This window comes from Sminthopsis crassicaudata, chromosome 2 (assembly GCF_048593235.1).
Source record: "Sminthopsis crassicaudata isolate SCR6 chromosome 2, ASM4859323v1, whole genome shotgun sequence".
NCBI classification, from domain to species: domain Eukaryota; kingdom Metazoa; phylum Chordata; class Mammalia; order Dasyuromorphia; family Dasyuridae; genus Sminthopsis; species Sminthopsis crassicaudata.
The window spans coordinates 439,345,558-439,357,535 of record NC_133618.1 but is presented as its reverse complement, the minus strand read 5'-3'; the positions used below and the strand labels follow the sequence as shown (position 1 = coordinate 439,357,535).

The 11,978-nt window shown below is 36.5% G+C and overlaps 1 protein-coding gene across 1 annotated transcript in view; it reads left to right on the top strand.

The window, feature by feature from the left end:
* The first annotated feature begins 2,189 nt into the window (after positions 1 to 2,189).
* The window catches only part of GGT7 (gamma-glutamyltransferase 7), a 57,180-nt gene continuing 47,391 nt past the window's right edge, over positions 2,190 to 11,978 (top strand). The window contains exon 1 of the mRNA XM_074292462.1: positions 2,190 to 2,274. The gene's annotated coding sequence lies outside the window, so the exon portion shown is untranslated. The remainder of the gene's footprint in view (positions 2,275 to 11,978) is intronic.

The window sequence follows — 11,978 nt, the reverse complement described above, 5'->3', positions numbered from 1 at the left end:
AAAAAATACTTGGAGCATATTGGCAGCTACACTAAGAGAGTCTTTAGAAGTTCAGTACTTGGACATGACCAATCAGCCAAGAAGCCATCTGATGGGAAAAAAGGGATTAAATAATCAATCAGCCAAGAACCAACTTGATGGGAGAAAGGGATTACAATTGGGGAGAATAGAGTTGTATGTAGCTGGTACAACTGAGATACCCCCTGGAGAGGTGAAATCTGTTCCTCTCCAGCCTGGATCCCTTGCCTCCAGGCACAATAGGCTTGATCATTTCACCTCCTGAGAGTACTTACAAAACAGTGTTCATTCATATACTGATGTGGGAAACTGGGGAATGTGTAGATAATATCCCAGTCACTAACACAGGTAGACAATGTGTGATTTATCAACCAGGGGAAGTAGTAGCATCAGCTTTACTGATACAGACCTCTAATAAGCAACCTGGTGATCATCAACAAGATTCTGACTCCCAGCAACAGAATCCAGGAATATTCTAAACTGCAGCAGTTACAGCTGACTGTCCTATGGTCACTATCTACATAAATGGCATAATATTAGAAGGGTTGGTAGACACATGTTCAGATTGTTAGAGGTGCCAACAGGCCCAATCACTGCTCAAAGATTAAGGCAGACACCTACATGTCTGGCGTAGGAGGAGCAATAGCAGCTGAAGTTAGTGCTACCCCTTTGAGATGGACATTTGAAGGTGAAACAGAGTTTTTACTTCTTTTCTAATTGAAAAATCCCCATCAATCTGGGAGAAAAGACATTTTACAACAATTAGGATTAAAAATGAGAATTTTGGTTTTTTAGGCATGGCTGCTGTTGAAGGCCTGCCACCACTTTCACTGTTCCTATCCAATGGAAGACTGATTCACCAGTGTGGATAGAACAGTGGCCCTTAGGTAGCGATAAAATTCAGGCCTTATTAGATATAATACAGGAGCAACTTGACCAAGGACACGTACAACCTTCTCTAAGTCCTTGGAATTCCCCTGTATTTATTATAAGAAAGAAATATGGAAAACGGAGAATGTTGACTGATTTAAGAAAAGTAAATGAACAGATGGAAACTATGGGAACTCTTCAGCCTGGACTTCCATCTCCTACTCAATTGCCTAGAAAATGGCCTCTGTGGTTATAGACATTAAGGATTGTTTCTGTTTTATCCCTCTAGATAAGGAGGATATGAAAAGATTTGCCTTTTCAGTGCCCAGCATCAATTTAGCTGAGCCTTATAAAAGATATTATAAAAGATATGAGACATGAAAAGATTGTTGTAGGACTTTAAAACCTTCAGGAATCATTGGATTCCCTGAGACATAAGACTTTTGCAGTATTTCAAAAACTTGCGGGGATCATTGGATTCCCTGACACATGAAGTAATGGACAAGATTGGTTTTGGACTATCTCTGGCTGCTGAAGAAGGCATATGTGTGATTGTTGTTTACATACCCTCCTTCCAGGACTTCTGGAAATCTTTTACAAGACCATGTTGATTTATATTGTTTGTTATATGACTATTTGCATGTACAATTCATGTTTGTTACACCACATCGAGCCCACCCTGGCTGTGGGGAGAGTCATCATTGCTAGCCTGTGCTTTATTGCTATGTGCTTGTGTAATACCTCCCATGCTGATGGGTTTGTGTATACCTGTTTCTAGTAAGACCCTTCAGCCCAGAAACCCACTAACAATATCTGGCTTGACTCCCCACTTCCCTTTGGTGTTTTTATCTCCCTTCCTGAGAAATCAGGGAGGGCATGATCACCTCCTTTTTGGTGTTTTCACTTTCTTTCCTGATGAGTCAGGGAGAGCATGACCACCTGTGTTCTAAAACAAAAGAAAGTGGGAGATATAGAGGGCTGAAACTCCAAAAAGGTATGCTTGAGTCAGACAATGGAGCATTTAAGGTTAATTACCTATTTGATGTGAGATAATGACTCTAGTAGCATATATTTGGATGGTGGCTCTCCTCATTATTGATGCTTGCTGAATGTTTGATGTTAAGATAATCATAGGCAAGGATTAAAGGGAGGGGAGAGAAGCCAGAGTCACTTGGCAGCAAGATAAAGAGGAGAGAAGTTGGTGACTCCAGACTCCAGAATCCAGGATACATCTTTGCAAGCCATGTGGTAGCTTTCCTGCCTCCTTCACTTACCCCCTTTAAAGACCAAGGATTTTAATTCATCCTGACTCTGGCTGACCCGAGGACCTCCAGGGAGCTAGCCTGTACTCTACAGGCAGGTATTTTTCAGGCGAATAATTCAAAGGTATGTATAGTCATATGAAAAAAAAATTCTCTAAATCAAATGCAAATAAAAATACCTCTGAGGTACCATGTCACATCTATCAGATTGGCTAATATAACAGAAAAAGAAAATGACAAATGTTAGAGGGGTTGTGGGAAAATTGGCATACTAATGCACTATTAGTAGACTTTTGAATTGATTCAGTCAAAATAGAGAACAATTTGGAACTGCTCCCAAATAGGGAGTCAAAGAAGAGAAATTGAAGATTTAGAACTCAAAAAAAAAATTTAAATGAATGTTAAAAATCATTTTTATGTGTGATTGGGAAAAAAAAAGGAAACATTATTTAAAAACAAAACCAAAAAATGGAAATACTTTTTCTTTCAGATAGTTCTGAAATGAAAGGCTTTTAATGACAAAGAAACAAAACATTGCTGATCTCAGCATTTAGCATTTCACTCTTATTTTATATTAAGTTAAATTGATCTTTAGAGTTGATTTTCTATTTCTTCTTTTTGAAGATTAATTAAGCAGATTTAATCTATTATAATTTTTCACTTCTTTACCATCTCTTTGAATCTCTCTTATAGTCTGAGGATACTCTGGTTCTGGAAAGACAGTAGTAATTGTTTCATCTTACAGCAGCAAGGACTGAGCTGATTCTGCTGCTACTACCTAAATGGATTCTCTGGAACACCTAGTATGGGATGTCAGGCCTGAAAGGCTAAACATTTCTCATCACTGAAGTTACCATTAAGGGCACAGCAAAAAGATTCCTTACAGCAAATCCCTCTGCCACTCTTGCTATGGTGGTAGTCATTTGGGTCATCAGATTTGGCTAAGAGCAGCAGGAGGAGATACCATTGCAGATGGTTAGAATATTGGTGCTTGCTGAGCTCTAGCTTTTACTGGGGGTGCATGGCTGGCTGGGAGGGCCAACCAGGAGGTTTGACTCCTGCTTTCTTGGGGCATCTCAGCTCTAGTGATCGAGATTCCAAAGGAAAAAGTGAGAATAGAGAGGCTAGTAGCAGTTCCTTTGGGTGGCTGCCTCCAGTGTTAAGTTGTTTTCTAGAACAATTGAACCAATTCATAGATCCATTAATGTTATGCAGTTACCTCAGATAGGTATCATCTTTACTCAGTACCTTATCACTTCTACTCTAGATTAATCTACAGCTTCTTGATTGGCTTTCCTTCCTCAAATCTCTAACCATTCCAATTCACTGCTGCAAAAGTCATTTTTCTTAGGTATAGATCTGATTGTGATTTCTCTGTTGCCTCTAGGAATTAAAAAAATCCTCACTTTAATCTTTAAATCCTTTCATAAATATAATCTGAACTCATCTTTCCAAAATTATCAGATATTACTACTCCTTCTGCCCTCTGAAATCTAGCCAGACTGACCTTCTCTCTATTGCTCACATGCCAATCTTGGTCACTTGTTTTGTGTTTTCATCTCTTCATCTCTATCTCAAAAAAATTTCTCCCATCCACTGATACATTGTTGGTGGGATTGTGAACGAATCCAACCGTTCTGAAGAGCAATTTGGAACTATGCTCAAAAAGTTATCAAACTATGCATACCCTTTGATCCAGCAGTGTTACTGGGATTATATCCCAAAGAGATCTTAAAGAAGGGAAAGGGACCCACATGTGCAAAAATAATTTGTAGCAGCCCTTGTAGTGGCAAGAAACTGGAAACTGAGTGGATGCTCATCAGGTGGAGAATGGCTGAATAAATTATGGTATATAAAGATTATGGAATATTATTGTTCTGTAAGAAATGACCAGCAGATGATTTCAGAGAGGCCTGGAGAGACTTACAGGAACTGATGCTGAGTGAAATGAGCAGGTGCAGGAGACCTTTGTATACTTCAACAACAATACTATATAAAGATCAATTCTGATGGATGTGGCCATTTTCAACAATGAGATGAACCAAATCAGTTCCAATAGAGCAGTAATGCACTGAACCAACTACACCCAGCAAAAGAATTCTGGGAAATGAGTGTGGACCATAACATAGCATTTCCACTCCTTTTGTTACTGCCTACTTACATTTTTGTTTTCCTTCTCAAGTTATTTTTACCTTATTTCTAAATCTGATTTTTCTTGTGCAGCAAGATTATTGTATAAATAGGTATACATATATTGTATTTAACATATACTTAAACATATTTAACATGTATTGACTACCTGCCATCTAGGGAAGAGGATGGGGGAAGGAGGGAAAAGTTGGAACAGAAGTTTTTGCAAGGATCAGTGCTGAAAAATTACCCATGCATATGTCTTGTAAACAAAAAGCTAAAAAAAAATTTTCTCCCATCCTGTAAGACACTTAAGTACCACCTTCTATATAACATCTTTCCTGATTGCTAGTTCTCTTCCTCTCAAACTACCTTTTATTTAATTACTTTGTATTTATTCACTTCATATTTATTCACTATATACTTTAATATGTACTTATTGTCTTCTTCACTAGAAAGTAAGCCTCTTGGGAGATGGTCCATTTCATTGTCTATATTTGTATCTCTAATACTTATCACCTGGCACAGAGTTGATACTTAATTAACATTCCTTGATTGATTGATCCATGGTTGATTTTTATCTTTTGCCACCTTTTGATAATCTTACAGAAATGAGGTCAAATTTCCAAGTTTTTATGATATGCATTATAAATTACTTGGAGCATTTCTTTTATGTGAGCTGTTGATAGCTTGCATTTCTTTATATGAAAACCACTTGAAAATGAAGATGAAGTTAGAGGTGAAGATAGGGATAAGATAAGGAATGACAATGGGATTGAGTCTGTGAAGAGAGCAAGAATAGGAAAAAATTGAGGACAGGATTGGGACTTCAAGGTGGGAATAATAATTTCTACCAGTGACTTTTAAAAGACAGTGGAGTAAGTGAGGGGTTCTGTACTACTAAATTAGAGAATGGTAAATATAAGAACTGCTAGATGGAGCAGTGGTTACAGCACCATCCCTAAAGTCTGGATGGCCTGAGTTCAAATCTGACCTCAGATACTTTCTAGTGTGTGAACCTGGGTAAATCACTTACCCCGATTGCCTCAGCAAAAATAAATAAATAAATAAAAATAGAGAGCGAATGGCAAATATCAACCTGATTTTTTTTTTTTTTAAAGGGGAGAGAGTGGACTTTACAGACTATAAACCAGTGAGTTTGATTTTGATTACTAGCAAAAATCTAGAATTAAAGTGATAAGTAGTGAACATAAAAAAAGGAAACTGTGATCAAAAAAAAAAATTAGTTTGACTTGGGATGATCACAGATAGCTAGACAGTACATTGGATAGAGAATTGGACTCATAAAGACTCAAGTTCACATTTGTCCTGTCTTTGATAGTCACTAGCTGTATGACCATGTGCAAATCACTTAACCACCAATGTTTTCCCATTTACAAAATGGGGATAATAATAGCATGTACCTTCTAGGGTGATTGTAAGGACAAAATGAGATAGCTTTTGTAAAGTGCTTTGCAAAGCACTAAACAACAACAACAACAACAACAACAAAACCCCCCACCAATTATTACTATCTATAATTGTATGGGAATCCAAAACAGCTAGATGATGCACTGGATAAAGCACTGATCCTGAATACAGGAAGGCCTGGGTTCAAGTCTGGCCTCAGATACATCATTTGCTAGCTACATGACTCTGAGCAAGTCCTTTAACCCCCATTGCCTTCCCTTCCCCCCACCAAGAATCTAGATAGTACAGACCAAAACAAAAGGCTTCCATTTGATAGGAATCTAAGAAGTCACTGAAATTATTAAGAACGAGTCATGAAAATTTCTAGAACTTTTGATTTCATAGTCTCATTACTGAGTGTTTGAACCCCACCAAAAAATCAGACCGAAAGGAAGGTCTCATATATGCCAAAATATTCATAGTAGCACTTTTTGTGATATCAAAAATGGACACACCTTGCTTGGGAATTACTGATTAAATTGTGGTATGTCAATTGATAGTATGTTATTACTCTGTGAGAAACCATGAATATGACCAACCACAATGCCAGAGGATTGATAATGTTCCATGCTATCTTTCTCCAGAAGGAGAGGTGTTAGAGTCAAAGTACAAATTGAGATATATTTAGGGGGCATGGCCAATATAGAAATCTTGACTATTCCCATTTTTAAGAGGAGAATGTAAGCAACATCCATATTATGTGATGATCAACTGTGATGGAGTTGGCTGTTTTCAACAATGAGGTGATCCAAGGCAATTCCAATAGACTTTTGATGGAAAGAGCTATCTGCATCCAGAGATAGTACTATGGGAGACTGAATGTGAATCACAGCATAGAATTTTTACTTTTTGTTGTTGTTTATTTACTTGGTTTTTTCTTTCTCATTTTTTTCCTCTTTTGAGCTGATTTTTCTTGCACAGCATGATAAATATGGAAATATGTTTAGAAGAATTGCACATGTTTAACCTATATTGGATTACTTGCTGTCTAAGGGAGGAAGAAGGAAGGAGAAAGGGAGAAAAATCTGGAACACAAGGTTTTATAAGAGTGAATGCATGTGTTCTGAAAAATAAAAAAGCTATATTATTAAAAGAAAAGAAAAGAAAAAAAGCAGTCCAGATAGGAACCAAAATGGATCAAAGTTCTGTGCCAATCATCAGTAGGTCCATGAGTGACTACTGTTCTGTTTTCTTGCGTGAAATGGGAAAATCAGTCTTAAAATAAAATAAAATAACTTGCTTTCTTTCTGGCCAATAAAAATTTACCTCAGTGGATCAGAAAGGAAGAAAAAAAAAGTATTAAAGCTGGCTTGAAAAGCTTAACATAAGAAAATCTAAGATTTTAGCAAGTGATCCCATCACTTCCTGGCAAATAAAGAGAAGAAAAGAAAGCAGTGTCAGATTGTATACTTTGACTCAAAGATTATTGCAGATATGGCTGCAGCCATGAATTGGAAGGAAAGCTATGGCAAATTTTGACAATATACTAAAAAGAAGACACAGCTCCTGGTTGACAAAGATCTATATAGTCAAAGCTATGGTTTTTCCAATAGTAACATATGTTGGTGAGAGTTAGACTATGAGGAAAGCTGAGCTTAAGAATTAGCATTTTTAAATTGTGGTGATAGAGAAGAATTTTGAGAGTTCCTTGGACACCAAGGAGACTGAATCAGTCAATACTCAAAGAAGTTAATTCAGAAGTTAATTCTATTCACTGGAAGATCAAAAACTAAAGCTAAAGCTTAAATACCGACCATAATGAGAAGATGGGACTCATTGGAAAATATCCTCATGCTGGAAAAGCTTTCAATCCCCAAGGAAATGGGGAAGGTACAGGATGAAATGGATAAATACTGTCATGGTAACAATGAACATGAATTTGGACAGACTTTGAGAGATAATAGAGAATAGAAGGGCTTGGTGTACTATGATCCATGGAGTCATGAAAAGTCAAATAAGACTGAACAACTGAATAATAACAATAACAAACACCACTTGTAATGGAGGTTTTGATTTTCTTTCTTTCCTTCTTAATTGGTGTGGAGGAAGTGGGAAGGAAAGGAGGATTTTTATTGATTAAAAAAAAATTTTTTTTAAACACAGAGAACACAACAGAAGGCTAAAAAAAAACACATAGACAACTTTGAAAATTCCATGTTGAATTTATTTTTTACTTAAAAGGAAAAACAAGTTAAATAGTATCACAAAGAGAATATCACAGATTCATTTACAAGCCTCATTTTCCATTCTGCTTTGTATATGAAAATGCTTTTTTTATATGATCTTTGTTAAGTTGAGAATTTAAAACATTAAAAAGAAAAAAAAAGAAACTCTGAATAGGAGAAATTCAGAAAAACATGGGAAGAATTGTATGAACTGATTTGGCAGAACCAGTAGAATAATAAACACCAATTATCACAATAATGTAAATGATAAAAATGACTAAAACAAAGCTGAAAATCTTATTATTATAATGACCCATTCTGACCCCATAGAACAAAGGAAAAACAAACAAACAAAAAAAAAACCTTTCTCTTTTCATTGGCCAGGAGAACTGAGGATGTGGAATGTTGCAAACCATGGTAGACATGGTTGCTTTGCAAATTGGTTTAATTGCTTTTCTTTGTCACATGTTCCTTATAGCACACTCTATCTCCTGCCTTGGTGCATTTGCATTGGAATTCCCCCATGTACCTTCTTCACCTTTGTCTCCTAACTTCCCTGTTTTCTTTCAAGATTCGGTTCAATGATGCTAAGTGAAATGAATAGAACTAAGAGAACATTGTACACAGCAACAAAGAGATTATGTGATTATCAACTATGATGGACTTGGATCTTTTCTACAATAAGGTGAATAAGTTCAGTTTCAATAGACTTATGATGGAGAGAGTCATTTGCATCCAGTAAGAGGATTATAGAGACAATGGTCACAACTTTTTTGTTGCTGTTTGTTTGCTTTTTGTTTGCTTTCTCTTCTCTTTTTTTTTTCCTTTTTGATATGATTTTTCTTGTGCAGTATGACAAATATGGCAATATGTATAGAATCGTATATCTTTAACATATATTGAATTATTTGCTATCTAAGGGAGGGGGTGAGGGAAGGGGAGGGAGAAAAACGTGGAACACAAAGTTTTGCAAGAATGAATGTTGAAATTGATCTTTGCACACATAAATTGAAAAATAAAAGATTCAGTTCAAAACCTACTTTTGTTTTTCTAATGCTACCTGGTTGAGCCCCTACTGTAGGATGTTCTCCTCAATGTCAAACACCAAAGATTAAAATTCCTGTGTAATTTTTCATTAATATCTCCTCGGTATCATCAATAGCAGGGATAGCACTCTTTTATCAGTTTAGTCCATTGTTAACTTCTTGACATCATAGATAACTACTTAATGTTAATTTGATTCTAGAAAGGGATATTTGCTGAGCAAATTTAATAAAAATAGAAATACATCAAATCCAAGATACAGTTTTTGCTCTACCACCTTGATTCCTGGGGAAAGTGGGTTCAAATTTAAAATGGCTACTACAAATATTGAACTCATTAAATTCATTTCTAAATGCAGCATAGATAAATGGAGTCCCTCACTTGCTTGTAGGATACAATTTCTCAACTGTTGGAATTGATCTACTAAAAGACTAAGTAAAATAAATCATTCCAAAGTAACTTGTTCACTCCTGGCCCATTGAGCTCAGGTGCCACCAAAGTCTGGTATGAATTTCAATTCCTGAATTTCTAGAAGCTGTTCAGATCCTTTCATAATCACTTGACTGTAGCAAATCCATTCCATCTTCTATACTCTTTCAGTTAAACATAGGAAACGATGAAATGAAAAACAGGATTGAAAACCAATATCACTTTGTGTTCAAAGTCACACAAAGCCAGGTTTAGAGATAAAAATATGAGGCTTCTCCGGGTAAGAGTGAACATTGGGTCTGAGAATAGGAAGAGCATAGTTGTTGAAGATTTGATTTGTGTTAAAAAGAGGTTAGAGATGGAAAGGAGCCAGTAGGGTTGACTTGTTTGTTTTTCCCCAAAGGAAATGGTAGTGTGGCAGAAGAGACTGAAGTAGGAGAGTGACTTGAAATCAGTAAGAAGAAAGAAATTGTGAAGAAATTGGGAAACTTTGGATTTACAAAAAAAAAAAAAAAAAAAAAAAAGATTCAAGAGGGAGAGGAGAAATTTAGAAGAATTTGAGGAAAAATTGAAGGCAATCAACCCAAGAAGGAAGAGTAGAGGAAACACATACTATCAGCAAGCGTGTAGAGTAGGAGTAATGTTGCAATGATTTGCACTGCTGAATTCAAATCCAGCCTCACTGAGTTCAAAACTGGCCTCAGACATTTAACACTTCTTAGCTGTGTGACCCGGGACAAATCATTTAACCCCAATTACCTGCAAACAAATAAACAAAAACAAAAAAGGCAATGATTTGCACTGAATGTTTTCCATTTGTATTTATGCCATGATCAGCTGACTACTGATTATGAAAAGTGCAAACTGATTTCCTGTTTAAAAAAAAGGTTAAGATGGCTTGAGAAATATCTTTCCACACTCCAGATTTTCCAGGACAATGAATTGTTCCTAAAATTAAAAAACAATAACAATAAAAGGTTTTACATGTGAAAATCAAGAAGAATAAAAATCTCAAGAGTGAGGGGGGAATCTTGACTTTTGTCAGAAAGTTGAAGAATAGAAGAATATGATATGGAGAAGAAGAGGGATCATTGAACACTTGTAGCTAAGAAGAAAATTTGAAAAGGATAGAGCTGTATTCCATTAAGGAAGAAGATTCTTGTCTTCCAAGGAATGGGGATAGGGATATGGAGATGCTTCCATGGGATATCATCCAGTGAGAGTCAGAAAAGAAAGAAAACAGAATATGTCATTCTTTGCTGAAGGGAACTGAAGAAGTTATGTATTAACTTGATATTAACAACAAAGAAATCTGTTGCTTTTTTCAGGGCATGTATCCAAAATTACAGAGTATAACATGCCCTCCTGGCAGTTACAATTACTAGTCTGCCCTAGGCCCAACAGAGTACCTTTGACCACTGACCTTTGCAGTGTCAACTCTACCCGGCTCGCCTCCTCTGAGGCCTTCAAAGGTCTCTGGCCACGATCTCTTGAATCTATACTTTAATAACCAGTAGTGCACTCAAGAACAGCCACGTGTAATCTTAAAAGCTTTTATTATACCTACTCACATAATGCCCTGACTTGATGCCCTGACTTGTTGGTTCCCTAGTGAACACCTGGTCTAAAGACCCACATGTTCACTACCAAACTCCTTACCTCTCTGCTATCCATCCACTTGGCTCGGCCACCCCAGGCTAGGGAGCCAGGTTAAAGAGAGCGACTGCTGTCTGCAGTGGGCTTGTAAAGGGCCTGTGAGGTCTCACACACACAGCCAACGATAGAGAGAGCCGTCACCCATTACGAAGCTATCTCAATCTTCTGTTGTGCCATGGCACTGCCCATTTAAAGGGCCCTTACAATTCCCTTCTCTTATTTTGTGGGAACCGCATCCTTACAACAGAGAACCTCTCAAGACTTATAAAAATGAGTGACTCCTACATACTCTGGGTGGTTCACATGAACACAAATAGTACTTCCAGAAAGAACCTAGAAGGCATTGCCAAAAATTATGCATACAAGGCCAAGAAATTGAAGATGTTAGGAGCAATGGTAGTGTTTTCATGTTTGCTTCCAATTGAAGGCAAGGGATGTACTGGTTCTGAGTGGTGGATCAATGGAGTAGATTGGATAAACAATACATAGTAGGTAATGAAGGAATTTAGTATTTGATAAATGCAAAGATCCAAAATTTTGGACAAGAACTCACTATTTGACAAAAATTGCTGGGAAAAGTGGAAAACAATTTGGCAGAAACTAATACAGACTAATATTTCATATCATATACTAAGATAAGGTCAAAATGAGTACACAATTTAGATATAAAAGGTGACATAAAAAAATTAGGAGAGCAAGGAATAGTTTACCTGTCACATTTATAGATAAGGGAAGAACTTATGATCAAACAAGAGACAAAGAGTATTAAGAGATGTAAAATGTATAATTTTTATTACATTTAAAGGTTTTTACAGAAACAAAACAAATGCAAACAAGATTAGAATGAAAGCAAAAATCTAGAAAAAACTGTGAGTCAAGACTGATAGATAACTACCACCAAGATCTAGACAGGGTAATGTATTTGGATAGGGTG